The 27,212-nt window shown below is 46.7% G+C and overlaps 3 non-coding genes and 5 pseudogenes across 3 annotated transcripts; 6 read left to right on the top strand and 2 right to left on the bottom strand.

Moving 5' to 3' along the window:
* Window positions 1–13,600: 13,600 nt before the first annotated feature.
* Window positions 13,601–13,658, bottom strand: LOC138243734 (U7 small nuclear RNA). The gene has a single exon (XR_011192352.1). It is a non-coding gene; the product is annotated as a U7 small nuclear RNA (small nuclear RNA).
* Window positions 13,659–21,133: 7,475 nt separating this feature from the next.
* Window positions 21,134–21,297, top strand: LOC138243665 (U1 spliceosomal RNA). Its single transcript, XR_011192313.1, has one exon. It is a non-coding gene; the product is annotated as a U1 spliceosomal RNA (small nuclear RNA).
* Window positions 21,298–23,360: 2,063 nt separating this feature from the next.
* LOC138218568 (5S ribosomal RNA) lies at window positions 23,361–23,479 on the top strand (annotated as a pseudogene).
* A 599-nt stretch (window positions 23,480–24,078) lies between these two features.
* Window positions 24,079–24,243, bottom strand: LOC138243590 (U1 spliceosomal RNA). The gene has a single exon (XR_011192245.1). It is a non-coding gene; the product is annotated as a U1 spliceosomal RNA (small nuclear RNA).
* Window positions 24,244–25,079: 836 nt separating this feature from the next.
* Window positions 25,080–25,198, top strand: LOC138217915 (5S ribosomal RNA; annotated as a pseudogene).
* A 537-nt stretch (window positions 25,199–25,735) lies between these two features.
* Window positions 25,736–25,854, top strand: LOC138217914 (5S ribosomal RNA; annotated as a pseudogene).
* Window positions 25,855–26,391: 537 nt separating this feature from the next.
* On the top strand, window positions 26,392–26,510 carry LOC138218515 (5S ribosomal RNA; annotated as a pseudogene).
* A 537-nt stretch (window positions 26,511–27,047) lies between these two features.
* On the top strand, window positions 27,048–27,166 carry LOC138217907 (5S ribosomal RNA; annotated as a pseudogene).
* The last annotated feature ends 46 nt before the right edge of the window (window positions 27,167–27,212 follow it).

The following is a 27,212-nucleotide window of genomic DNA, read 5'->3' as shown; positions in this document are numbered from 1 at the left end:
TTCAGGCACTTCGAGTAGGCATGAAATTAATTGTGTAAACCTGGATCTGTATAATCAAGAGTTCTCTTGTTCATAATATCTTTTTATACTTGTTAATTGAATATATCAATTGAGTATATCTGTTATATTTTTGAATGGGATGGGACTGTACACTGGTGGTTCCCAGGGGAAAAAGTGGGTATTGAGCCATTGGACATTCAGAGATTATATGTTGTGTGGGCGAATGTAACCGTGTGCGAAAGTAAAAAAATCCTCTTAGATGATCAAAGAATAAGTTGGGTGGGTGAATGTAACTGTGCTCTAACAATCCTCTTAGATGAAGTGCTACAGATGCAGCCCCTGAAAGTGTATTCGACTTACCTGTATAGTACTGCTGACACAAATGCTGCACGCTTGGGTTCGTAACACAAGAACCAACATAAATTCAACAGGGAGCTTCTGTAGCTGAAAACACAGATGAAACTGCTTGGTAGAACATCAGACTTTTAATCTGAGGGTCCAGCGTTCAAGTCCCTGTTCGGGCGGTTGTGCTTTCCTTAAATCTATTGTGAATGTCATTATAAATCGTCTTGTATCTTTCACTCTTCTAGCTGTACTGTGGTTATTTTAAATGTTCATCACTTGCATTTTATTTAGTGTTTCCTTTCACAAACCGAAAATGTTCAAGACGATCTTGTCACTGCACTCCACGGAGATAATCTAAATGAAATCACAGTAGAGTACAAGACATGCAGTGAGGAGCTCACGCAGTGAATACTCTTGAATACGACAAGAGGAAAGGCACACTACACATCTACAGAACATCACGTCCGAGTTTATATTGACATCAGAGATTGGACGCAAAGCAGTTTTTTTTTAACAAAGGTTCATGGGAACCTGAATATCTTTGCTAGAAGTATTTCAGAATCACAATCAAATCGAGTACGATTTGCATAGATCTACAGTCTGCAATTAAAATACGGTTTGTGCCTTTTAAAAAATACGCTATTCAAAATGTTTCTAAAACTGGAGAGATATGTTTCGGAATGCGTCTTCCTGTAAAAATAAAATATCTGCATGTATCTACGCTATACGCAAAGTCTGAAGCCTGCTCCACAGAAGAACTATATTCAGAGGGCAAAAGAATTGAATATTTCACCAAGTGAGAGGAAGCATCTTAGAAAAAGGAGGTGCAGTCACTTCTACACATCATAACACCACATAGTCAGACTAAAACTGCTGAAAAACTACTCTCAAGGGTAACCCGGCCGAGCGCTATAAGGAGCTGGATTAAAGCTCCAGTCTCTTCGGGGGCGTGAGTTGGAATCCCACTGCTGCCCAGTATCTCCTTGTTAAGAATAACAGTTTTGTTGTTGTTGCTTCCATGTGATTTAATCAGTTTCAGTAGAATTAATTTGAACAATCATATAATAATCATATTTGTTTTACTCCTCCTATATTGCAATTTGTGCACAAAGATTTAATTTATTTATTTTAAAAACGTGTTAGCCTTGATGGGAAAAACAAGTGACATGGGAGGTGCGGTGGCCATGTGGTAAGGTGTTGGTCTTGTAAACAAAAGATCACGCGTTTGAATCCCCTCCGTTCCTGTTTTGTTTACCAAGACTTTCCTTTATCTAAATCGTCAATTGTCTTGCAATGTAGAAATCTCTGTAATAACAAGAAAAGAACTGTCAGTAGTAGTTAATAATCCTTCGACAAAACAACGGGCACATTCAACACCCCAGCCTCCACTGCTTGTCAGGATGGCCGAGTGGTCTTAGGTGGCAGACTCAAGGACTCAATCATGTGTAGTGACAGTTTTATATTATTCACAACACAGATTTCCCTTCATGTTCATTAAGATGTGTAATTTGTATGTTGGTTGTATAAGAACAGTTTCTTCAAAAGTCCTGTCAATTAACAGTGGAGAGCTAGCCGACGTACGTCTTCATGAAAACTCTCTTACAAGTGTCTTGAGCAAATCTGCAAAATTTTAAAAATAGTTTAGCTCAAGATGCAACGGGAGTATAAACGAATTCTCCCGCCCTCCATTCCAAGATAAAACTCCATGTGTGATTCTTATTTTCCTTGAAGTTAATGATGTTGGTCATTATTGGAAATTGCCCGGTGATATCAACTCAGGTACTCGGTTGTTACGTGCTATAATTCGATACATGCAAAGTATTTGTATTCCCACCAAGTCTCAAGAAGGTCAATCCCAGTGGGCAAAAGATGTAGAATAAACGTCTATTAAACACATACCTTAGACGTATAAATGTGGTCCGTAATTAGTCTAGAATGAAATTCTAATATACGTATATTGTTATACACCAATTATACATCTATGATTATATGTCCATTATACATAAATTGTTGGAGTTCTATTATACGGATAACTTTAGAGGACTATAATACATATATGGTTAAAGGTCTATTATACATCAAAGATAGGTTTTATAGGCATCGAAATTAGTAAATCAAGCCAATAATTTGGTTTCCAAATTTATTCTGAAAATATACAATCATTCACTCCTGAAAAATATTGAGTTCAAATTATACATTATATACAATATTGTAATCAACATATGGCTAATCATCAAAAATAAAAAAAACACAACTAGTAAACTTCAGCTACAAATTCTTGTAACATGGCAATATATTTACAAACACAAACTAACTACGTGAACATGCTAATATTTAACTCAAAACCACATTTTGATTCAAATATAAGTTTCAAAATTTACAACTTGTATATCTCCAAGAAAATCTTATTACAATGTGAAGTTAAGACGATTTTTACTGTTCACCATTTGCAAAGCCCTGTCCAATTGTCCTAACAGTTAGGACCAGCAACTTATCATTTTCAGTGTCCAGACTTCCAGGCCCACTGCCTTGCATACGCATTCTTCAAATAACGTATTGTGTGCTCCTTTATTTATTTTTCTGTTGCTGTTGGGTGGGGTTTCAGCACCACAGCTAGGAAAAATGTTATAATATTAGTACTCAGATAAATGATGATTAATCTCTTCTTGAACATAATCTAAAAAAAGAACCATTAAGGTTTACTAAGCTCAAAGCTTAATCAATGTATTAAGTTTAGCTTGCATCATAGTAATTGAGCAATAAAGTCTGTCCTAATTAAAGAGTACCCAAAGTTTGAAAGTACAACATAGAATAAGAGTACCTTTAATTGCTCTAAAAAGATTTGTGTCTCCCAGGCACCTCTTTTGTCTTTGATCTTTCTGGTTTGTGCCAGCAAAGTTGAATTCCACCATCAGTTCATTTGTATTAAGTCTGAAAACCAAATTATGACTGAGCTTAGACATTTCTCAAGCGAGTTTTCACTCATTGTTTATTTACTCAAATATTTAGTATCAAATGTACTACTGTAATCCTTATATTTTAAGAGACAATTTAGCAGTTTTACACCTTGCAAATTCAGTGGTTAACAAGGTATCTTTAAGCTAAATTTTGTTTATATTTTAACTTGATCAAAGTAAAAATGTAATGTAAAAACATTTAAAAAATCTATAAGCAATACCTTGACAACACTGTGAACACACTCTCTCTGACATCACTGTTGCCTACTCTCCAAAGTTGGTTTATCTGGAAATAATATTATATTAGAAATAATATTATGTAGCGGCGAGGCTTAATAATAATGCAGAATTAAGTGTTTCTGAGCTTTCCCAAATTAGGCCTCATTTCTCTGTTCATCTCTGTGGTGCAGCCACAGAGAAACCATTCATGCAAGGTGATTTAAGGTCCAAGGACAGCTCCCAAAGGGGGATGCACTTAGCTAAGCCTGGCTATCATGATCAATGGTCACCCATTGGCGCCTATCTGTCTAGGGAGTGCGAGTTGGACATCTGGATTGCATTCCTAAGTGTCAGGACTAAGTGACTCATATCTCACCTTGATCAACCAATCAGGGACTGGTAGGGCCGAGTAACCCACGTGGGACTCTGATGCCCATGGAACTTTCAGCCAATCAATGAGCTGAAGTTCCTCCAGGTAAAAACAGGCAACACAGAGATTCAGACGGAGATTCAGATTCAGATTCAGACAAGATTCAGAAGGAATTCAAAGGAGAATTCCAGGGCAGGACGGCCCAGGAGCAGAAGGCTCCTAAGGGCAGGACATTCTCGCAGCGCTCCTCCTGACCGTCCTGAGACTCAGCCCGGACAACCACGGAACGGCCAGTGTGTCCGAGTGCCAGAACTTTCCTTTGTTCTAAGAGTCTAGAGTGGAGGTTGCCAGAGAGTAACCAGCAGCAGGCCTCGTGAACAGGTCGGAACTGTGGACAGCTGAATTACTATTCAGAACTAGCTCTTCATCATAACCGAACTGGTCCTCTTCCTGACTTGCTGGGACCCACAGTCATCTTTTCTCCTGTGCACAAACTTTGCTAGTTAAAGCCAACAGTGAGCATCAGCAGCGCACCGTCGCAAGCCGCACAGCACAGCCTGGCACCGAGCCAGAGAGCGCGGATTGGACAGCAACAGCCTGCAACTGTTCCTTTGTGCCCGCAGGAGATCTGAATCCCCAAAGATTGGATGAGTATTCAACTTCAATGCATTACAGCTCGAGAATTCAATTGTTATCCAAACCAGTTGATATCAATTTAATTCCTAAGAGTTATGTACTTGTTTGAGTATCTAATGTAGAAGTTGTAACCAAGTTCACTTTACGAAACGGTCTAAATGAATGATATACTGAACGTATGTCCTCTTGATATATGTAACTCTTTGTAACTGATTGAATATATATCTTTTGTATTCTGATAACCCTCTCGATAAGATCTGTTAGGTTTATATGCATATTCTATGTATTAATAAATGTATCCTCGTGTATTAGTACCTGTGTGTGCGCGTTGTTTGAGTTATGTCGCATGGTTGGATTCTAAAGCCACCAAAAGAATCAACTTTGTGATTTACTGCTACAATTAATAATTGTCTCAGTAAATGCCCAAACCCTACAGAACTGGTGCCTTCAGAGAGCCACTATGATTACATATTTGGCGTCCCTGAACCGGTTTTCTCTACATTTATTTGGCGTCCCTGGCACGGGCGTGGCAAGACTGAAATGAGTCAACCAAGCGGAATAATTCAATATAAAACGCCGCGGGTTTCATACACGACAATACAGTGTGCTGAAAGCCGAAAGGAAAAAAGTTCCCCTTGCTCTTTAAGCAGTGTTTGATTGTTTTGTGATCTTTTGCGATCTACCGGGTTGATTGCATACTTGATCTTGTGGTTTTCTGTGGTAAAACTGTGATTTCGTACTTAAACGTAATACTCTTTAAGTTTAACGATGGTTGCTAAAAGGTCTGAATTCGAGTCGCTATTACGCACTCTCTCTAGCAGCGACAGGTCTGACCACGATCTCTTCCATATCTCCGTCAGCGGAGAAGCTAGTAGAATAAATCTCCATTCTCTGAGAGAGCTAGCGAAGGACATAGAGAGATTTGACCCCGCAGTGTCAGAGAATAATATCGAGAGTTATATTCAAGACCTCAGGTATAACCTGCAGTACCTGCCAAACGCCACAGAACAGGAGAAAGTGTTTCTGGTCAGGAAAACTACCAGCAGAGCTGTACATGAGTGGATGGCTAGGCAGATGAAAGAAGTCTGTAATGACTTTGAGCAGCTTTGTCAAGCACTTATCGAAGAATACAGTGCGTTTATTGACCCGACTGTCGCGATAGCCGCCGCTCTTAACATTAAGCACGAGAGAGCAGAGTCCCCTCGCGAATATTACGAGAGACTTAGACGAACTTATTTTGGAGGGCGAAATGATGAGGGTTGCGAAGAGAACACACATTTCAAGGGTTTATTCATTGCGAATCTCCACCCGTCAGTCAGAAAGATGATCTTAATGCATACAGATGCACAGACCATGAAAATGACTGATATCAAGAGATTCGTGCAGAAAGCCTGGGAGTATGATGTCCAAAGTCGCTCTGAGCAAAAAGCTGTTAAAGCGACTGTGTTCGCCGTCAGAGCCAGCAGGGTTAATTCCCCCCTGCTCGAAGGAGCACAGGCTCCTGAGCTGGCTAAGCCCCGTTCCAAAGCAGGCACACTGGACCGCACCCAGCGTCCTAAGTGCCATGAGAACACCAGGGGAGGGAAAGGGCTAGAAAAAAAAACTGAACAAAAGGATTCAGTAGCCGCCCGCCTGGCCAGGCTTGAACAAGCTTTATTAGGACAGGGACAACCGTTCCCCAAGGCTGCCGGAAGCGTGAATGAGCTGATACTCTCCACTGGAGGAGGCGGAGACCCGCCCCCTCTCCCTCCCTCAGTCTATCTGATTGAGCGGAAGAGTTCCTGCCTGGATGAATTCAGCCACTCCCAAGCGAGTGCTGACTCCACCCCTGAAGTCACAGAGCAGGCAGTAAAACGCAGAGGAAAAGCAAGAAGCTTTTACTTCAAGGCTGCCATGGGAGATGTCTTACCCAGTGAGACACTGATTGACACTGAGGTTGAAAGGTGTTTGATGTCACACGGCAAGCTCAAACGGGTAGAAAAAGGAAAGGGCATGCGACTCAGAGAGGAACCTTTGGTGAATCACCAGAAAGGCAAGGTGTGGAAACAGGTCAAGGCTCCTAAGCCTTCTGTACAGAAGGAAAGGGGGGCCAAGAGGCAGACTGTGCTCACACAGTGCCCACCGAACACAGAAGCCTATGCGGAGATTCCTTCTGTTCCCTCTGGACAAGAAATAAAAATATTTCCTTGTTCCCCAGATATACAGGGAAGTCCTGTCCCGGCTGAGGTCCCAACAGCCTCCCTGCCACAGGAGCGCTGCTCCGAGCAGCCGCCTGATCCACCAGGTAAAGCACACCCCTTTTACATCCCTAAAGAGGAGCAGATCTCCCCACCTGGCGATGAAAAGGAGCTTTCCCTGTGCACCCTGGCACCCAAGAGGGTTCAGGAACACCACCCCGCAGTGGTGGAAGGGATCCAGATGGCAGGAGAGCAGGTTGGTGATGTAGCCCTCACCCTTAGCCCTGAGAGGTCCTCTATTAGTGAGGATCTGCTTGAGCAGCTGTCACAGGGCCACCGCCAGGTGCCCCTGGTGCAACATTCACAGGTTAGACAGGAGGTCCAGCTGGACGCTGAGACTACTGCGCTGTGGACACACCTGATCCCAGATGCCGATTCCCTCTGCTGTGACCCAGGGAACCTGCAGTCAGGTAACATTATTTCTCACAACTACCAGGTAGTGAGTGAGACTGACCTGATTGTTCCTGCCTCAACGGCAGGGTTGCCTACACACCCAGTCTCCCAGAAGGGACAGGGAATGAAAGCCGAGCCGGTTTTCTTACAGCCACCAGCTCAGTCTGTCAGTCTGAGTCTGACCAACAGTGGTTCAGCCAGACTGGAGCTGGATGGTAAAGTCACCCGCCTGCCAGTGCAGGACATCGCAAAGAGAGGTGTCAGAATCCCCGCCTGCACTGACATGGGCCTGGTGAGTGATAGTAAGTTCAAAGACAGTGAACTAGCTATCCCACTGCTGGGGCAGCTCCCTGAACCCTTAGCGAGGGAAGGGGGGAGCGAGCAGGTGTCCTACACCCACGCCCAGCGAACGATTGTAAACATGCCGATAGAGGGATTCCTCAATCGGGAAGTGTGCAGGGTGGACCTGAACAGTGAGAATGGGATAACAATCCCAGATCACTCAGGTGCTCCAGATGACCACTCAGCCGAGGGTCAGGCATGCTCCACCGCTGCACCGCCCCCTGCAGGGTTCCTAGAGCACAGGCATGAACAAATCGAAAAAGCAGATGCCCTGGAAACGGAGGAGCAGCATCAGCCGCTGCGTCAGATCTCCCCAGATTTCCAGGAGGTTGGTGCCCAAGATGCCACATGGCATACTGAGGAAGACACCATGTACATGCTGCACCAGCTTAGAAAGGCAACAGTCACCCAGAAGGAGATGACTGGGGTCAGCCACCCGAAAAGACTTTTGGGAGGACTGATTGCTGCCGCCACTGTTGCACGTTTGCTTTTTCTGGTAGGTTTGTGTGCTACTGGCACTCTCACCCTGACTGCCCCAAGAAGGCAGGTGTCAGAGATGCCAGAGGGTAGTGACAGACTGTATCAACAGCAGCAAAAGTTGGAAAGCTTAGGGAAAACCCTACAGGCAATTTCCTATGCAACAGGGTTAAATCTTATTCCCCAACCAGTGGACATGATTGTTGGTGTTATACAGTGGGTTTATGCTTGTGTGCAACAGGCCAGAATGTTGACACAAGACCTGTTAAGGGAGTTTAGTGCCACTGTAGCCAGTCTAACCACGGCACAAATCCTAACCCACTTGATTCCACTCTTCTCAGTAGAGGAGCATGTGACTTTAACCTCATCGCTCATAGCTCACCCAGAAGGCAATCCAAGATTGAATTCGGTTCCAAATCTTGAGATGGGTATGGCTACAAAAGCTATCCATTGGCTGTGTCTAAACGATTCACCAATGAAGGGTGTAAAGCTACTAACGAGCAGAGGGAGGTTAATGAACCCCATGAAGAGCAGGTGGGAAGTAAATGGCTGGTCAGCACACCACATTTAACTGACACTGTGACTTGTGACAAGTATGATACAGCTACCACAATGCAGCTATCTAACCAATAGTTTTCCTGTAAGTTCCCGAGGAGGCCATAGTACAGCATGGTAACTTAACACTGTACGGTCTGGAACCAGACAATATAAGACCAAACTTGAGGTCTAAGATGCCTTCAGGTGCCACACTATTCAATTGGATAGAAATCCAAGAAACAGTAAGCCCTGAAGAGGTACAGGTAGTTAGTTTGCTTTAATGGAACAAACCTCCAAACCACCCTAGCAGCTACCCAACACAGGTGTTGTGGTTTATCGGGGGCTGGGAACAGGAACTGTTGTTATTCTAACACTACTGCCAGGTAGCTGGATCATGACTGACAGTGTACTCTGAATGATGTACTCTCACATCAAGATGTACTCTGGGTAGCATGAATGAGTCAAAGGTAGCATGTCAAAAGAAAGGAAGTGACTTCTCCCCAAATATCTACCACAGAGGTATCAGATATTGACAGTGAACTTCCTGATGTGTAATTCCTAGACTGAGATAATGTCTCCTACCGTGTTTATACATACTCCAGATGTTATTCATCCTGTTTGTATCCAATGCTGGTTCCGGTATGAATTCTCGAGGAGTAATGTAGACATTTAAGATTAATGTTCTAATGGCAAGGGACATCACTTAACTCTGTTTTGTTTTGAAGGCAACAACGCCTCAGGACCTCGTGACCTTCAAAAAGGGGGGATATGTAGCGGCGAGGCTTAATAATAATGCAGAATTAAGTGTTTCTGAGCTTTCCCAAATTAGGCCTCATTTCTCTGTTCATCTCTGTGGTGCAGCCACAGAGAAACCATTCATGCAAGGTGATTTAAGGTCCAAGGACAGCTCCCAAAGGGGGATGCACTTAGCTAAGCCTGGCTATCATGATCAATGGTCACCCATTGGCGCCTATCTGTCTAGGGAGTGCGAGTTGGACATCTGGATTGCATTCCTAAGTGTCAGGACTAAGTGACTCATATCTCACCTTGATCAACCAATCAGGGACTGGTAGGGCCGAGTAACCCACGTGGGACTCTGATGCCCATGGAACTTTCAGCCAATCAATGAGCTGAAGTTCCTCCAGGTAAAAACAGGCAACACAGAGATTCAGACGGAGATTCAGATTCAGATTCAGACAAGATTCAGAAGGAATTCAAAGGAGAATTCCAGGGCAGGACGGCCCAGGAGCAGAAGGCTCCTAAGGGCAGGACATTCTCGCAGCGCTCCTCCTGACCGTCCTGAGACTCAGCCCGGACAACCACGGAACGGCCAGTGTGTCCGAGTGCCAGAACTTTCCTTTGTTCTAAGAGTCTAGAGTGGAGGTTGCCAGAGAGTAACCAGCAGCAGGCCTCGTGAACAGGTCGGTACTGTGGACAGCTGAATTACTATTCAGAACTAGCTCTTCATCATAACCGAACTGGTCCTCTTCCTGACTTGCTGGGACCCACAGTCATCTTTTCTCCTGTGCACAAACTTTGCTAGTTAAAGCCAACAGTGAGCATCAGCAGCGCACCGTCGCAAGCCGCACAGCACAGCCTGGCACCGAGCCAGAGAGCGCGGATTGGACAGCAACAGCCTGCAACTGTTCCTTTGTGCCCGCAGGAGATCTGAATCCCCAAAGATTGGATGAGTATTCAACTTCAATGCATTACAGCTCGAGAATTCAATTGTTATCCAAACCAGTTGATATCAATTTAATTCCTAAGAGTTATGTACTTGTTTGAGTATCTAATGTAGAAGTTGTAACCAAGTTCACTTTACGAAACGGTCTAAATGAATGATATACTGAACGTATGTCCTCTTGATATATGTAACTCTTTGTAACTGATTGAATATATATCTTTTGTATTCTGATAACCCTCTCGATAAGATCTGTTAGGTTTATATGCATATTCTATGTATTAATAAATGTATCCTCGTGTATTAGTACCTGTGTGTGCGCGTTGTTTGAGTTATGTCGCATGGTTGGATTCTAAAGCCACCAAAAGAATCAACTTTGTGATTTACTGCTACAATTAATAATTGTCTCAGTAAATGCCCAAACCCTACAGAACTGGTGCCTTCAGAGAGCCACTATGATTACATATTTGGCGTCCCTGAACCGGTTTTCTCTACAATTAGAAGTTATTTTTACTACTGGATCTTCACTAATCAACTAATCAGACATACCCATTACACATTTTCACATTTTAACTCCACTTTTCTGCAGTTTTTGCTTAGTCCTAGAATACAAAGTGGCCATATTTCAAAGTTCAAAAGTTGTAGTAATTTTTTAGAACATGAAGCTTTTTATAAAACACTTTATTTTGGCATTAAAAGATTAGCAAGATTATACATTATAAACTAAAAATAAGAATGTATGCCAGAGATGGATCCTATTAATCAGATGTAAGCTGATATAATAATAATGACCTATCTGTAACCTAGAATACTAGTAGTGAATATTTTCTACACCACAGAGATAATATAATATCATACCAGTAGGTTTTGATTGTCCATGTTGTCAAGGACTCACTTGTGTGTACAGGACTCTTCCATTGTGCTCAGCCTCTTGAAGTAGAATTGTGAGTTCACCAGTTCTGTACACTTTCCCGCATGCCTCAGTTCATCTCTGATCTCTATCAGGAGACCCAATACCCGAAACTCTGAAATCATTCACATTTTGTATCAGCATTTGTAAGGAATTAGGTCAGGAGTTTTTAACACTATTGTTATATTAGCATTACTGTAGTGTTGCTAATGTGCTACATGCAATTTATAATCTTAAAAATGTAAAATTCCCACATTTGTAGTTGATTTTGTGTGATCTTCACCTTCACACTATTTTATATGCCATTTATTTCTTATTAACGTACTATTTTTAATCAAAATAATATTAAGACCTGTATGTATTCAAATAGTATTATCATTATTTATACTTACGCATCAAAAGACGATTGCTGAGAAAAACATGACAGTATTTAACCTAAATGGCAAACAACAAATATCAGCAATGCATTGTGGTATATAACCGGAAAAGATGCTGTGTTAGATATGTTTTCAATTTCAATTATATATGCATTTATTAATGTTGTCAATATTATTACGGTTGCAATTTAACCATGGTGAGAATCCCTGCCTGTCATACAGGAGAGTAGGGTTTGATTCCTGACAGGGAGCTAAGGAGCTTTTTCTATGACCTGTTTACAATTTAAACTTTAGTGTGAGACACCTTTCTTCTACAGAAATCTATTTTTTTAAAAAGGAGATGAATTAGTTATAACAACACAAAACATCAAAGTGAAGTTGCTTTTCAGCAACTCCTTGGTTACATAGGAATTTAGTTTTTTTGACAGCACGGTCATTTGCAAAATTAAACAAGGAATTGATTCACTCCTGTGGAATACTGTATAAAATGGAAGATGGGTTTGATATGGAAACAACTACACACATTTTAGTTTTTTTTTTCCAATTGTACTCCCATCAAAGTGACATAAGAAAAGTCGTTGTCAGAAGTGGGATATGAAAACAAGCCACCAGGGGAGACCGATGTAATAACTTCACCAGAAATATATTGAAAACAAATGGGCTGTCACTAAGGAAATTCATAGAGAAATACAGGTCCCACCATAAAACACCATAAGGAGTGCAAAACATGTTAAGTTATTTCTGTACTTCATCAGTGTTGGTAAAAGAGGGACTCAAGGACACAAAGATTCTAGTTTGGGAATCAGGCTGATGAAGGGAAGTGTGACTTTGGACACAGGGCATTGCAGAGAGGAACAAATGGCGCAACGAAACAAAACACCAAAACCCCAGATTGAACCAGAAACCTTTAGAGCATCAGTCTAAGGCTTTCTCAGCTGAGCTATTTCAACATCTGTGTATGATCCAACCTCTGCTGTCTGCAGTAGCCTCCCAAAGTTCCAGCATGAGTGCACGAAGAGGAGTGGTAGAGTGTTACTGCAACGTCATTCAGAAGGAAAGTGATCCAGCTCAGCTCTCTGATGTTTGGTAGATACATCTTCTTCATGAGTAATGTAGGATCAACTTCTTCAGGCTCGAGGAAGGGCTTGCATTTCGGCAGCAGTAACTGACTGAGTAGTGACTTCTAGGACCTGGTCTTATCAGGTTGCTTTGCCAAGTTTGTCAGTTCTGCTGAAATGACCTGTCTCTAGGAAATTTAGGAAGCAGAAGAATGACTATCTGAAAGGTGACATGATCTGCTGGGTGTTTGACTTGATCATGAATGACACAGGAAATGCGAATTCTTGCAATAAGACAAAACAAGATCCATAAAACACTGGCAGAAGTGCAAAATGTGAGAGGATAAAAAGACACCTGTTTCTGCCCGATTTCAAACAGGGGATCTTGTGCATGTGTGATGAACGTGATAATCACAATATTGCAGAAATGACAGCAGCACTGAACGTGGCGAGACGTAAAAGATTGTTAATTCCCTTCAAATACTCACAGTGTGTTTATTCTGCTGTATTAATTTACTGTGCTCATCAGGCAGTAACAAACCTGTTATCTACACACTGTTCCCAGAGCTGGATAGGTGACTCCACATTCTACAGCTCTCTAGCAATAGAGGAAGTCAGACTACAGAAATGGAGAAAATCTCCTCTTCAGAATGTGGACATATATTCCTGAGAGAAGTCCTTTCTCGAAGTTCAACACTCTCTGCAAGTTACCCATTCCCACCTTGCGCAGGGTAGTGGTTATCACATTCTCTTAACACACCAAAGGGTTTCAGTTTGAAAGCGGGCGAAAACAAGTGATCACTTTTCGCACATTTGTCACTGCTGACGTTGCTTTATGAATCTATTTTCTATACTGTGCTGATCAATTGGAAACCAAAAGGCGAAAAAAGACACGTTCCCTCACCTAAGGTTGAATATTAGGAATCAAAACTGCTCGAGTGTATGGAAGCACACAGCTTTATTAAGATTTCCAAGTGCAAGATCTTTTTATTAATAGAAGACCCTATTTATGTTGTATGAGAAATATTAATATTAATACAGAATCTTTTTTCACCAAATAAATGGGCTTCCTGACTTCAGAAAGCCTTCTAGACAAATACTAAAAGAGCAAAAATTCCATTTGGTAAATGAAATGAAAACACATACCCTACCAAACCTCGAGTACAGGCCATTCAGGGTGATAATACAAAACCATTTATAATTCAACAAATAAAACCTGTCAACTGGTAATCACCACTTATCATAAAAAAATAAGTAGCAATACACAGTAGGTGACTCTTGGGTGCAAGTTAAATCCATGCAAGAAGGGGTTTAGTGTTATATTTCCAAATCAGATATGCAAATGAGAGATCTGACCCAGCCAATCTCAAAGCTCCCTTGGTCTGGAATGGAGCTGCTCCCCTCTTCTAGTTATTCACACTGGAGTTAGGTTACATATTAGCACATTTCATCTAACAGTTGCTCCAGAAACAAAAAACGTAAAGAAATGACCTGGAATGTGACCTCACCTATTAGAATGTAGTTCAACAGATAACTTGAAAACCTTGTCATAAGATTTTTTTTGTTCTACAAAATATACTTTATTCCGCAAAAAAAAAACATCTCAAAAGGAACATCTCACACATATTAACACTCCATGTAATAAAAAACAACGACGTAACGGAGATTGATTGTCCGTTATCAATCTTTGCAAGTGGGGGCGAATTTGAGCATTTAACAGAGTTCCTCCAAACCTAGCACTTGCTATTTTCCTTTAATCCCTGTATAGGGCCCAAAGTCCTTTCCAGCGCTCCCTCGCCGTGGGGAAACCCCATTTGGCGACTAGGCGCTTCGTCCTCCTCCTGAGGTCCGATGGGCTCCCGCAGCGCCCGACAGAGGTTGCAGTAGAAGATGCAGTCGAGTTTCATGGGGAAATGTGGGACATCTCGACCCCCTTCCTCGACCGGCTGACACATCCGTGATGTACTCGTACTTGCCGCCCCAGACGAAGCCGAAGATCATCCCTTGCAGCGCTCGTCTGAGTCTGGCCGGCAGCGGGTACACCACCGCCAGGTAAACCAAAGCCGGCAGGATGTCTGCTTTCAACACCATCACTTTCCCTGTGTAGGACAGCGACCGCGTTTTCCACAGACCCAGCTTCGCGTTCACCTTGGCGATCCTCTTGGTCTAGTTGTTGGTCTCGTTGTCCTGGCTCTGGAAGGAAACCCCCAGTATTTTGAGGGGCTCTGTGCAGAGCTCGAGACCCTCCGGCGCCGTCGTCCTGTGCTTCCAGGGCCCGAAGAACTTCAGTTTGCTCTTTCGGCGGTTGAGTTTCGACCCCGAGGCTCTGGAGTTTTGCTCCATGACCTGCAGGGCCCTCCTCAACCCCCTGTCTGACCTCAGGAACAGCGTCGTGTCGTCGGCGTACTGGGAGATCTTCAGGGTTTCCCCCGCGCCTCCCGGTATCTCCAGGGTCCCGTCTCACCGTCTCTGCTAAGGGCTCTGGCACCTTGCCTTTACCCATGGACAAGAGTGCCGCCTTTAGCTCCTCGGCCGCGATCGGACCCTCCAAGTCCTCCCTCACCTCCTCCGGTACTCGTGCCTTCGCCTGCCTCCACCTCCGTCTGCTTTTCTGAAAAGAGCTCCGTGTAGAAAGCGGTGGCCGCTTCTACCTTGTCGCTCTCGTCCAGCACTTCCTCTCCATCTCCCCGTCTCAGGCCGTGGATCACCCTCTTTTTCTGGGCTCCTCGGACCTGATTGAGTTTGCGGAGCCTCTCCTTCAGGTCCCGTGCCCGGGCTGAATTGAAGGCTCCTCCCCCGTTAGCCGAGCTGTACTCCTCCTCTAGTTGTCTCTGGAGTCGTGCAGCTTCCTTCCTCTCCCTGGCCGCCTTCCATCTGCAGTACGTCTGTGCCAGGGTTCGGGTCCTGTCTTTCACCGACTCCCACCATTCCACCATGGAGCTGTAGCCGTCTCTCAGATCAACCCAGCTCGCGTAGTCTTTACGAAACAGTGCCTTGAAGTCGTCTTTCTCCAGTATCTCCTGGTTCAGCTTCCAGTACCCACGACTGAATGCTGGCAGGTTGGTGTTAGCCACCACCGTCAAGCGCTCGTGGTTGGAATACCACTCCGGGGACACCGTCGCCAACTCCAGGGAGCAGGTTGTGTGCAGAAAGATGTAGTCTAGGCGGCTGCACACTCCCCGGGAGTTTTTCCATGTCGTTCCGGTGTCGTTAGGGCGGCACCGTCTGAAACTGTCTACCAGGGAGAACTTCTTGAGTAGCGACTCCAGCTCTGCCGAGCTAGCGTCGCTCCCCTTCTCCCGGTCAACGTTGAAGTCCCCGCCAAGCACCACCTGTCTGTTGGTGGTGCAGCAGCTGGCCAGGTCAGCAAACACTTCCTTCAGGATAGAGGGTTCTGTTGGAGCATAGACGTTAATTGCTCTCAACTTCTGCCCCCTCCAGTCGATGTCTGCGACCAGGATCCGGCCCTGCACCACCGAGAAGGAGGAAACCAGCGTCATCTCTGGATTTCCGAGGAGGATTCCCACTCCGGAAGAGTGGACCCCTCCTACGCTCCAGCATGATTCTCCCTTTGTCCATTCCCTGGTGAATGTCAGCTTGTCGCTTTCATCCTTCAGGTGGACCTCCTGTAAGAAACAAACTGAGAAAGACTTTGAGGCCAGATCATGAAAGACTCCTCGTCTTTTCAACGGGTCTATCAGCCCTCTCACGTTAGTTGTTAGAAAGGTAAGTTTCACAATCATGATTAAACAAGTGAAAGTTGAACCTCCTCTCTTTGTGCTTACAGTGGAAAACTTGGGAGTCTACATCTGGGCACTGTTTAGCCTAGATGTAACTCCTCTTGTTCGGGTCCTGGGGGGAATATGCTGGGCTCCCTCCAGGTCTCGCTGGGGACTGAAAGGTAAACATGCTGGACAGGTCCAGTCCTACCATCAGTCCCGGCTCCAGGGCGGCTTCAAAGTAATCCTCGTCTTCCTTGAGGGTACTCTCCACCACCGTTTCGGGAAGGCTTTTTTCTTCCCTTTCTCCAGGAGTTTCGGGGACCTCTAGTTGCTCCTGGGCCTTGGGGGAGGGGGGCTCCACTTCCTGGGCTGCCTCTTCGTGTTGTTCATGGGCCTCGGGGGAGGGGGTTCCGACTTCCTGGGCTGCCTCTTCCTGTTGTCCCTGGGCCTCGGGGGAGGGGGTTACCTCTTCCTGGGCTGCCTCCTCCTGTTGTCCGTGGGACTCGGGGGAGGGGGGTTCTGTTTCCTGGGCTGTCACTTCCTGTCGTCTTTGGGCCTCAGAGGGGAGGGTTTCCATTTCCTGGGCTGCCTCCTCCGGTTGTTCCTGGGCCTCAGGGGAAGAAAGTTCCGTTTCCTCTAGGATGAGGAAACGGTTCTCCCTTACCACTCTTTTCTTTTGTCCTTCCGAAGGTGGATCCACCCTGCATCTCTTCTCCCGCTTTCTCTTTCCCTTCTTGCTGGGAGTTATTAGGGCCCTTTCTCTGGTCAGCCATTTTGTCTGTCGTCCTGGCAGCCATCTTGTGGCACTGGTGCGGCTGGGGGTGTGGCCTCGGCAGTTTCGGTTCTCTGCGGGGGAGGTGCGGGTTCTTTGTTCTCACCTCTCTCCCTTTGTCTTGAGACCGGTTTCTGCCGGCCGGCTTCCACCACCTGCGCAAACGAAGGTTTGCTTACCTTGCATTGGTGAAGGGGGTGCTTACCTTTTTCTCTGATCATTTTCGTTGCCTTTTCATATGAGGCGTCCGTGGCCATGTAGGCCTCCATGTATCTCTCTGCCTTGTTGTCTTGCAGGCAGTAGAGATCTCCCGCCACCAACTGCAGGATCCCTCTCAGGAAGGTAATGAAAAAGGATTTCGCAGTTGTCATCGTCTCTGTTTTCTTGGTCCAGTGGAACCGGATCAGTGTCTTCTTGTCTGCCATCTGGAAAGGAGAACAAAGAAAAAAGGAAAGAAAGAGAGAGAGCAAGGTCCTGTGGAGAGGAGGGTTTAGCTGCTAAAGGAGCAGCAAGGGAGCCCTGGCCTTTGTCCTTGTGTGCAAAGCCCAGCTAGGTGCAGGCGCAGGAGGAGAGAGAGAGAGGGAGCGGATAGTCCTTCCGAGTCGCAAGGAAGAAAGTAAGAACTGCGGGCAGGCCACGAGTACCTACTCCCCGCCTAGAGGCCAAGGAGGCAGAGAGAGAGAGAGAGAGAGGGAGCGGATAGCGCTTCCGAGTGTCGAGGAAGAAAGCAAGCACTGCGGGCAGGCCACGAGTACCTACTCCCAGCCAAGAGGCCAAGGAGGCGGAGCAAGAGAAAGGGGGAGGGGAGAGGATAGAGGAGAGAGAGAGAACGTTGCTGCCGGATCCCACCCAGCTCAGCTGCTCCTTGGCCTTAACCCCCTAGGCTCAACCTAGGGCGATACCAGCTCAAGCATTCTTCAGGATCTTCGATCGCCTTCTAGAACTTTGGAAAGACAGGAACTGCGGGCATGCCACTTGAACTTGATCTTAGCCAAAAGGCCGATAAAATTGGATTCCAGCTCACTGGCCCTGCAAAACTTAGTTCAAGACTTTAAACTCTCAGACACATATAGATGTATATATCCCACAACAGCAGGATATACATGGTCAGGGAGGAATAGCAGCTCCAGAATTGACTATTGCTTTGTCTCAGCGAGAGTGAAAGTTGTTGGGGTCACTCTTCAGCCTGTCTTCTTCTCATATCACCAAGCTTTAGGGTGTAGAGAGGAACTCCAGGGCGGGACTGTCTTTGGCCCAGGCCTCTGGAAACTCAACACAAAGCTGCTAGAGAACGAGGGGGTAGTATCCCGCTACAAGGAGAAACTATCACAGTGGCTGTCCTTGCAGTGTCTGTATGGGTCAGTAGGAGAGTGGTGGGAGGAGGTGAAGGTGAGGACAAGGGCTTCTTTCATGGCTGAGGGAAGGAAGGCTGCCAGACGGAGAGGAGTGTTAGCCAGGAAACAGAGGCAGCTGCAGCGTCTCTACATGATGCTGCACAGTGGCTTCAATGTGCTCGAGGATATCACCTTTTTAAAAAAGGACATCCGGAGCATAGCGGAAGAAAGTAGTCGAGGAGTGCTGTTAAGAAGCTGAGTGCAGTTCTTGGAAGAAAATGAGAAGTGTACTCGCTTCTTTTTCAGGAAAGTGGTAGGCTCCAAGTCTGTCATGGAAAGTGTAGTTGATGAGGAGGGAAGAGAGAGAACAGAGCCGAGTGCTATCCTCTCCTGCATCGAGGCCTTCTACTTAAGACTGTACAGAGGTAAAGGATGAAGAAATTCATTTTTTTACCTCAAAGCTAGAAAACGTTTTGAGTGAAGAAGACAGGGAAGTACTTGAGAGGGATTTGACAGTAGAAGAGCTGAGACAGGCTATGGAGAGCTTACAGAAGGGGAAAACTCCGGGTGCTGACGGGCTCCCTAAGGAATTTTATTGCACCTTTTGGGATCTGCTTCAGGATCCGCTAAAGCTCCTTTACAAGGAAAGCTATAAGACAGAATTGCTGCCTGACTCCTTAAGAGAAGGCACTATCTCTCTCTTGTTTAAGAAAGGAGCAAAGAATGACATAAAGAACTGGAGACCCCTCAGCCTGTTAGGCGTGGACACTAAGATCCTGTCCAAAGCCCTTTTCCTGTACCTACAAAATGTAGTGACCTCACTGGTAGGGAAAGAACAGACTTGTGGGATAGCAGGACGCCTGATGAGCGACAACCTGGCCTTGTTGAGGGATGTCTGTCTGTACTCAGAGGACCGCTCCCTCCCTCTGTGCATTTTAGGTGTAGACCTAGAAAAGGCCTTTGACCGACTAAACTGGCAGTACTTAACATCAGTACTTGAGCACAGGAAGTTTGGCCCCATCATGAGAAAGTGGATTAACCTGCTGTACACAGGTAGCAACAGCAGAGTAATGGTTAATGGCAATAGATCATGCCCCTTTGAAGTCTGTTCAGGGGTGAGGCAGGGCTGCCCATTATCCCCCTTGTTATTCGTTTTGGCTATGGAGCCCTTAGCCTGTGCCTTGCGCCAGGATCAGGCCATTAATGGGATACCAGTGCCTGGAAGTGGGGGGGGAGAGGTAAAGACATCTCTATAAATGGATGACATCACCCTGCTCCTCTCTGACAATGTCTCAATTAGCAGAGCTCTGCAGTGCTGTGATCGTTTCTCTTTGGCTTCCTCTGCAAAAATTAACAAATCTAAGAGTGAGATTTTTTATCAGAACTGGAGGGAGCCAAAAGAAGGACATGATCTCAGGCTGCAAGAGAAGAGAATTAAGGTCCTGGGGGTGTATTTTGGAGAAGAGATGGGAACAGTAAATTGGCAGATCAAATTGCCAATCTTAAACAAAAAACTGATGCAATGGAAGGACCGAAACCTCACCATGACAGGGAAGGTGCTGGTCATAAAAGCCCAGCTCTTGCCTGTCTTGAATTTTCTGGCTTCTATCTTCCCAATCCCACACCGTGTTGCAGCGGTGCTGAGGTGATGGATGTTTCATTTTCTATGGGGTGGGAAGCAGGAAAGACTCGGAAGGGAAATAATGTACAGGCCGCTACTCTCAGGGGGGAAGTCTGTCCCAGATATTGCCATGAAGCTGCTGTGCATTTTCCTGGCCTTTGTGCTGAGAGGCTTTGCACCAGCACCTGAAGCGCGTACCTGGACTTTTTTTGCCAGGCCCTGGGTAGGTAGCGAGGTGTTTAGAGTGTGGGGTGTCAGACCCAAGCTGGATGTCCCACTCTCTGACACATGCCCTGCAATTTATGGGACAGTTAAAAGTTTTCTAAGATCTCACCCAATTGGCCATATTCCCCTCCGAGATGTCAGCATCCAAAAACTGGAAGATTTCGTTGCACCGCAGAAGAATAGGCAGACCCCTGTGGGCATTTTAACATCAGCCCAAACAAGGAAGGTGTGGAAACACACATCCTCTAAGTTTCTGTGCAATATTCACAGAGATTTAGCCTGGAGTGTCGCCCACCAGTGCTTACCAGTCCGAACTTTCTTGTACCGTAGGGGCCTCACCCCCAGCCCTCGCTGGGTTAGGGTGGGCTGCGGCGAGGAGGAGACTGTGACCCATCTCCTGTGGTCCTGCTTTTTTGCTAAGGCCTTCTGGGCACAGTTTGAAGATTGGTTGCAAGCTCTCTCGCTCCAATCTACCCTGACCGCTGCTTTCGTCATATACGGCATCTCTCCTGTCAAACTTCCTCCTGACGTGTTTGACAGGATCTGGGCCGTGGTGAACAGTGGGAAAGACGCCCTGTGGAGAATGAGGAACATGGGGCTCTTTAAAGGCATCGAGGTCCCAGTCAAGGCAGCAGGTAGCCTGGCCCTGTTCATCACCCGAGATAACTATTACTTCAGAGATCTGTGGAGAGAAGGGAGGGAGGAAGCAGAAAATCTGTGGGAAATAGAGAGCATAGGTCAATATCTCAAGAAACTGTGAAAAACATTATCAAGTTTAAGTAAAGTATGTGATTTGCACAAGAAAAAAAGAAAATTGTTGCTATGTAACTGGTACCATGTCAAAATGTAATGAGATGTGATCATATATACTGTTTTAAGCATGTATATTAATGTAAACCTTTCTAATTTGTGATGTCCTGAATTTTTTTATGAAAAGAAAATAAAGTTCTTAAAAAATCGGTTCACCCAGGGGGAGGCTCGGCCATTGCACTCCGGCTGTGCCGACCCCTGCAAATTCCCCAAATGTGGGAATCTCGACTGCATAATTTCTGGTAGTGGGGGACTGCGTTCACGCTCTCCCCTGATGTGCTTGGTCCAATATCGGATAAGGGAAAGTTACGACACCACGAGCTGCGATAGGATCCCAGTTCGAAAGGAGTCGATGCCACTGCTGGTTCCCGGTTTCTTTTAGTTAGAGGTCCAGGGAAGCATTTCAAGCTGGTTCCACTACTCCTTCCAGACATTAATTCCCTTTTCAAAGTCAGTCGTCTTGCTGTAGTCTGCATTATTTAGGCTGATTATCGAGGTTAGCCTTTATTTGGCCATGGGGGCCTCGGTACTGTATGCTAATTCTCAAGACAGTTTCACCCGTTTTCTGATTGCTAGGTTCTGTACCAGTGCAGACATGTCAAACAGTGAATGGCTGTACCTCTATTGTATCCGTGCTCAATTTGGGTGGGCAAAACGAGAAAACAAGCGTGCCGTTTCCTACACATCTGCAGTCGCCAATGCGCATTCGCAGTATGTCCCGGGACGCAATTCGGGCTCATTTGCATAACACCAGACCGGCAGATCACTACGCAAGCTCGCGTCGTGCGCCTGCCACACACCGAACAAACACCGGAGCCTTTTCAGCAATTTCCAAAAAACGGGCCTGCTCGCCTGCCCAGAAGGTTTGTCTCTTACCCGCTCTCCAGAGCCTGCTGCCTTCTGTGCTGTTCTCTCGGCACCGCTGCAGAGCACACAACTCCTGCAGCGCGGGAGAAAGTTTCCACGCTCCGCCGCAGGGAAGGCTCGCTCCGTGCGCACACGTCCTTTCAATGCCAGTTCAACAAGTGCTCCGCATTAGCAGCGTCGGGGCTCCAGCGTGTCGCACCTCACCTCACCTCGCACAGTCCCCTCCTTGAATGTCTGGCGCTGGGCATGCCCCGCCCTCCTCCACCTTATCTTATCGCGTGTGACCACCGACAATGGCCACAATGCCGGGGAATGGCACCTGTAAAGTGTTAATTGGGGCACAGGAACAGCCCGTCTCGTCTCGGGGGCCGGCTTCAAAGACAATACAGCAAACACAGCGGGGCGGGGGAAGTAGACGACACGACACATGCAGGTACATTCAGCTCCGGCGGGAACGAGTCATTTGTTAGCCTTTTCAAGTGCTGGGAGCCGAGTAATCCTTCGCTTGTATCGTTTCTCCCCGGTGACTAGATCTCACCCTGCGACTCTCGACTGGGCTCACCCACGGCAGCCCAGCAGGTGTGAGCCTAGCCGGCACCCGGATGGGAGATTCCCCCCGGAAAAGCTCAGGTTGCTGCTGCTCCTGCAAGACGTGTGACTGGGACCAGTAGGGAGCGCTTACCCTGCGGTCTGTGTGGCTTTCTTATGCCCCAGCATCCTGATGGCGACACTCTGCTGCACAAACAGGCGCCGTCCTTCGGGGAAGGCGTAAAACTGAGGTCCCGACCCTCCATGGCCATTAAGAAATCTCTCAAAAAGAGACGTCGGGGGTGTCACTCTGGTGTTAGTGTTCCCCTTTACCAATCAGTCGGAGTCTCCTCCTAATCCCCGTCTCATATGTAACAATCAATGACAAGGCCCCCCTGTCCCGCGATATTGTACTTGTCTCCTGGCCGCTTGCTGGCGCCGTGAGATTTAGTACTCGCGCAAGAGACCGGGGGCAGAGCGCGAACGCGGTCCCCCGCCCCCCACAAAGTGTGCGCTCCAGGTTCCCTCTCGGGGCTCTGCAACACAGCGGAAAGGCAGCGAGAAGGAGCCTCTTGCTCTGACGCCGCAAGGCCACAAGAGGGCGGAGGCGCCGTGCGCCCGCCCGACGTGTTGGACTGTTGCACTTTATGTGCTAAAATAAACACGCGACAGCCCAGAAATGTTTTCAGAGTGCTGTGCACTGGAGGTTTTTGTCTTGTGAAGACTTGCCTTGTGCTCCTCCTTGCAGTTTGTTTGTTCTCCTCCAGTGCGGGACAAGCCAACACAAGGGAGCACATTCGCCAACATCCAGGTACGCAATGCGATTTGGAAAGAAGCTCCTTTCCAAAGAGTTGCACACGAACGATCCTTCAGTCCCGCTCGGGGGGCACAGAGCCCCAGCCACACACAGCTTCAAGTAGCGAGTCAGGCGCCATGGCTTTCGCTTGCGGCCACACCACCCTGAATGTGCCTGATTTCGTCTGATCTCGAAAGCTAAGCGGAGTTGGGCCTGGTTAGTACTTGGATGGGAGACTGTCTGGGATTACCAGGTGCTGCAAGCTTTTGCTCTCTCGGCCAGCAGGGGTCACCGTTGGTGCCTTAGGCTTTGGGAGGAAAACCTGGAGGATGGAAAGGTGATCTATAGCCTCATCTCTAGAGATGTTTTGTTGCTATGGCATGTGTTTGACCCATATAAAAAAAAACCCGTTTGTAAAACGAATATCGAAGCTGCCTCTAAATCTGCAAATGAAGATGAGTCGATAAACCACTTCTTTTTCGTGTAACTATACATATATTCATTTATTACTGATTTCATTCATTGAGCAGGGATACAATAGAGGTACAGCCATTCACTGTTTGACATGTCTGCACTGGTACAGAACCTAGCAATCAGAAAACGGGTGAAACTGTCTTGAGAATTAGCATACAGTACCGAGGCCCCCATGACCAAATAAATTGGCCTTAATAATGCAGACTACAGCAAAACGACTGACTTTGAAAAGGGAATGAATGTCCGGAAGGAGTAGTGTAACCAGCTTGAAATGCTTCTCCGGACCTCTAACTAAAAGAAACTGGGAACCAGCAGTGGCTTTCGAACTGGGATCCTATCGCAGCACGTGGTGTCGTAACTCTTCCGTATCTGATATTGGACCAAGCACATCAGGGGAGAGCGCGAACGCAGTCCCCCACTACCAGAAATAATGCAGTCGAGATTCCCACATTTGGGGAATTCGCAGGGGTCAGCACAGCCGGAGTGCAATGGCCGAGCCTCGCCCTGGGTGAATCGATTTTTTAAGAACTTTATTTTCTTTTCACAAAAAAATACAGGACATCACAAATTAGAAAGCTTTACATTAATATACATACTTAAAACAGTATATATGATCACATCTCATTACATTTTGACACGGTACCAGTTACATAGCAACAATTTCTTTTTTTCTGGTGTAAATCACATTCTTTACTTAAACATGATAATGTTTTTCACAGTTTCTTGAGATATTGACCTATGCTCTCTATTTCCCACAGATTTTCTGCTTCCTCCCTCCCACAGATCTCTGAGGTAATAGTTCTCTTGGGTGATGAACAGGGCCAGGCTACCTGCTGCCTTGACTGGGACCTCGATGCCTTTGAACAGCCCCATGTTCCTCACTCTCCACAGGGCGTCTTTCCCACTGTTCACCACGGCCCAGATCCTGTCAAACAAGTCAGGAGGAAGTTTGACAGGAGAGATGCCGTTGTAGTGGCAATGCTTGTTAATAAGACAGAATTAAGCGGTGGTATGCTGTCCTAAATGAGGCCCCATCTCACCTTCCATCTCTGTGGTGCAGCCACAGAGAAAGTATTCATGCAGTATTCATGCAGGCTGATTTAAGATGTTTTCTTTTGATAAGGGACAGCTCCCAGATGGGGATGCACTTAGCTAAGCCTGGCTATCATGATCAATGGTCATCCATTGGCGCCTATCTGTCTAGGGAGTGCCAAATGGACATCTGAGTGAAAGCAAGAGTGAAAGGCTGAAGTGAAATAGAGCGGGGACGAAGGCAGTGAAGAGAGAGAACGTGGGAAGAAGAGAAAAACGCAAGGGAAAAAAAGCAGCGTCGTAAAAGAGGTGACGGAGCTGTCCTCTCAATAAGAAGGGTGCCAGCGAGCCTTGCTCTCGCTTACGGCCTCACCCCCTTGAGCACGCCTGATCTCGTTTGATCTTGGAAGCTAAACAGGGATGGGCCTGGTTAGTACTTGGATGGGAGACCGCCTGGGAATACCAGGTGCTGTAAGCTTTTAAGCGCAGGAGGCGCCCTATCCCCGCTCGCTCGCTCATTCCCCTGTTCACACGTGCAGTGCGGCTTGTCCGTCTGTTTATTTGTCAGCTTTGGCGAGACACGGGTGCTTGTGTATTAGCGTGAGCGTTTTTTATTCTGATCAGGAACAGTTTTACAAGTCCGCAAAGGATCGAGGAAAGGTTTATCGCCAGCTGAAAAGAGACACAGCGCTTCGGCTGTGGAGACTTGTTCGGCTGGCGTTCGGAGAGTCGCGTTTTTCAGAATTGTATTGAGATCGTTTTCCACAGAGCTCAGATGTCAAAGCACAGCACCAGCTCTCCACAGCGATCCTCTATAGCGCCCTTTCTCCCGCAGCTCCGTCCTCATTGGAAGGAAGCAAGAGTGAAAGGCTGAAGTGAAATAGAGCGGGGACGAAGGCAGTGAAGAGAGAGAACGTGGGAAGAAGAGAAAAACGCAAGGGAAAAAAAGCAGCGTCGTAAAAGAGGTGACGGAGCTGTCCTCTCAATAAGAAGGGTGCCAGCGAGCCTTGCTCTCGCTTACGGCCTCACCCCCTTGAGCACGCCTGATCTCGTTTGATCTTGGAAGCTAAACAGGGATGGGCCTGGTTAGTACTTGGATGGGAGACCGCCTGGGAATACCAGGTGCTGTAAGCTTTTAAGCGCAGGAGGCGCCCTATCCCCGCTCGCTCGCTCATTCCCCTGTTCACACGTGCAGTGCGGCTTGTCCGTCTGTTTATTTGTCAGCTTTGGCGAGACACGGGTGCTTGTGTATTAGCGTGAGCGTTTTTTATTCTGATCAGGAACAGTTTTACAAGTCCGCAAAGGATCGAGGAAAGGTTTATCGCCAGCTGAAAAGAGACACAGCGCTTCGGCTGCGGAGACTTGTTCGGCTGGCGTTAGGAGAGTCGCGTTTTTCAGAATTGTATTGAGATCGTTTTCCACAGAGCTCAGATGTCAAAGCACAGCAGCAGCTCTCCACAGCGATCCTCTATAGCGCACTTTCTCCCGCAGCTCCGTCCTCATTGGAAGGAAGCAAGAGTGAAAGGCTGAAGTGAAATAGAGCGGGGACGAAGGCAGTGAAGAGAGAGAACGTGGGAAGAAGAGAAAAACGCAAGGGAAAAAAAGCAGCGTCGTAAAAGAGGTGACGGAGCTGTCCTCTCAATAAGAAGGGTGCCAGCGAACATTGCTCTCCCTTACGGCCACACCCCCTTGAGCACGCCTGATCTTGTCTGATCTCGGAAGCTAAACAAGGATGGGCCTGGTTAGTACTTGGATGGGAGACCGCCTGGGCATACCAGGTGCTGTAAGCTTTTAAGCGCAGGAGGCGCCCTATCCCCGCTCGCTCGCTCATTCCCCTGTTCACACGTGCAGTGCGGCTTGTCCGTCTGTTTATTTGTCAGCTTTGGCGAGACACGGGTGCTTGTGTATTAGCGTGAGCGTTTTTTATTCTGATCAGGAACAGTTTTACAAGTCCGCAAAGGATCGAGGAAAGGTTTATCGCCAGCTGAAAAGAGACACAGCGCTTCGGCTGCGGAGACTTGTTCGGCTGGCGTTCGGAGAGTCGCGTTTTTCAGAATTGTATTGAGATCGTTTTCCACAGAGCTCAGATGTCAAAGCACAGCAGCAGCTCTCCACAGCGATCCTCTATAGCGCCCTTTCTCCCGCAGCTCCGTCCTCATTGGAAGGAAGCAAGAGTGAAAGGCTGAAGTGAAATAGAGCGGGGACGAAGGCAGTGAAGAGAGAGAACGTGGGAAGAAGAGAAAAACGCAAGGGAAAAAAAGCAGCGTCGTAAAAGAGGTGACGGAGCTGTCCTCTCAATAAGAAGGGTGCCAGCGAGCCTTGCTCTCGCTTACGGCCTCACCCCCTTGAGCACGCCTGATCTCGTCTGATCTCGGAAACTAAACAGGGATGGGCCTGGTTAGTACTTGGATGGGAGACCGCCTGGGAATACCAGGTGCTGTAAGCTTTTAAGCGCAGGAGGCGCCCTATCCCCGCTCGCTCGCTCATTCCCC

This window comes from Lepisosteus oculatus, chromosome 14 (assembly GCF_040954835.1).
Source record: "Lepisosteus oculatus isolate fLepOcu1 chromosome 14, fLepOcu1.hap2, whole genome shotgun sequence".
In the NCBI taxonomy this organism is placed as follows: Eukaryota; Metazoa; Chordata; class Actinopteri; order Semionotiformes; family Lepisosteidae; genus Lepisosteus; species Lepisosteus oculatus.
Note: the sequence above shows the minus strand (reverse complement) of the source record. Positions and strands in the feature narration are given on the sequence as shown.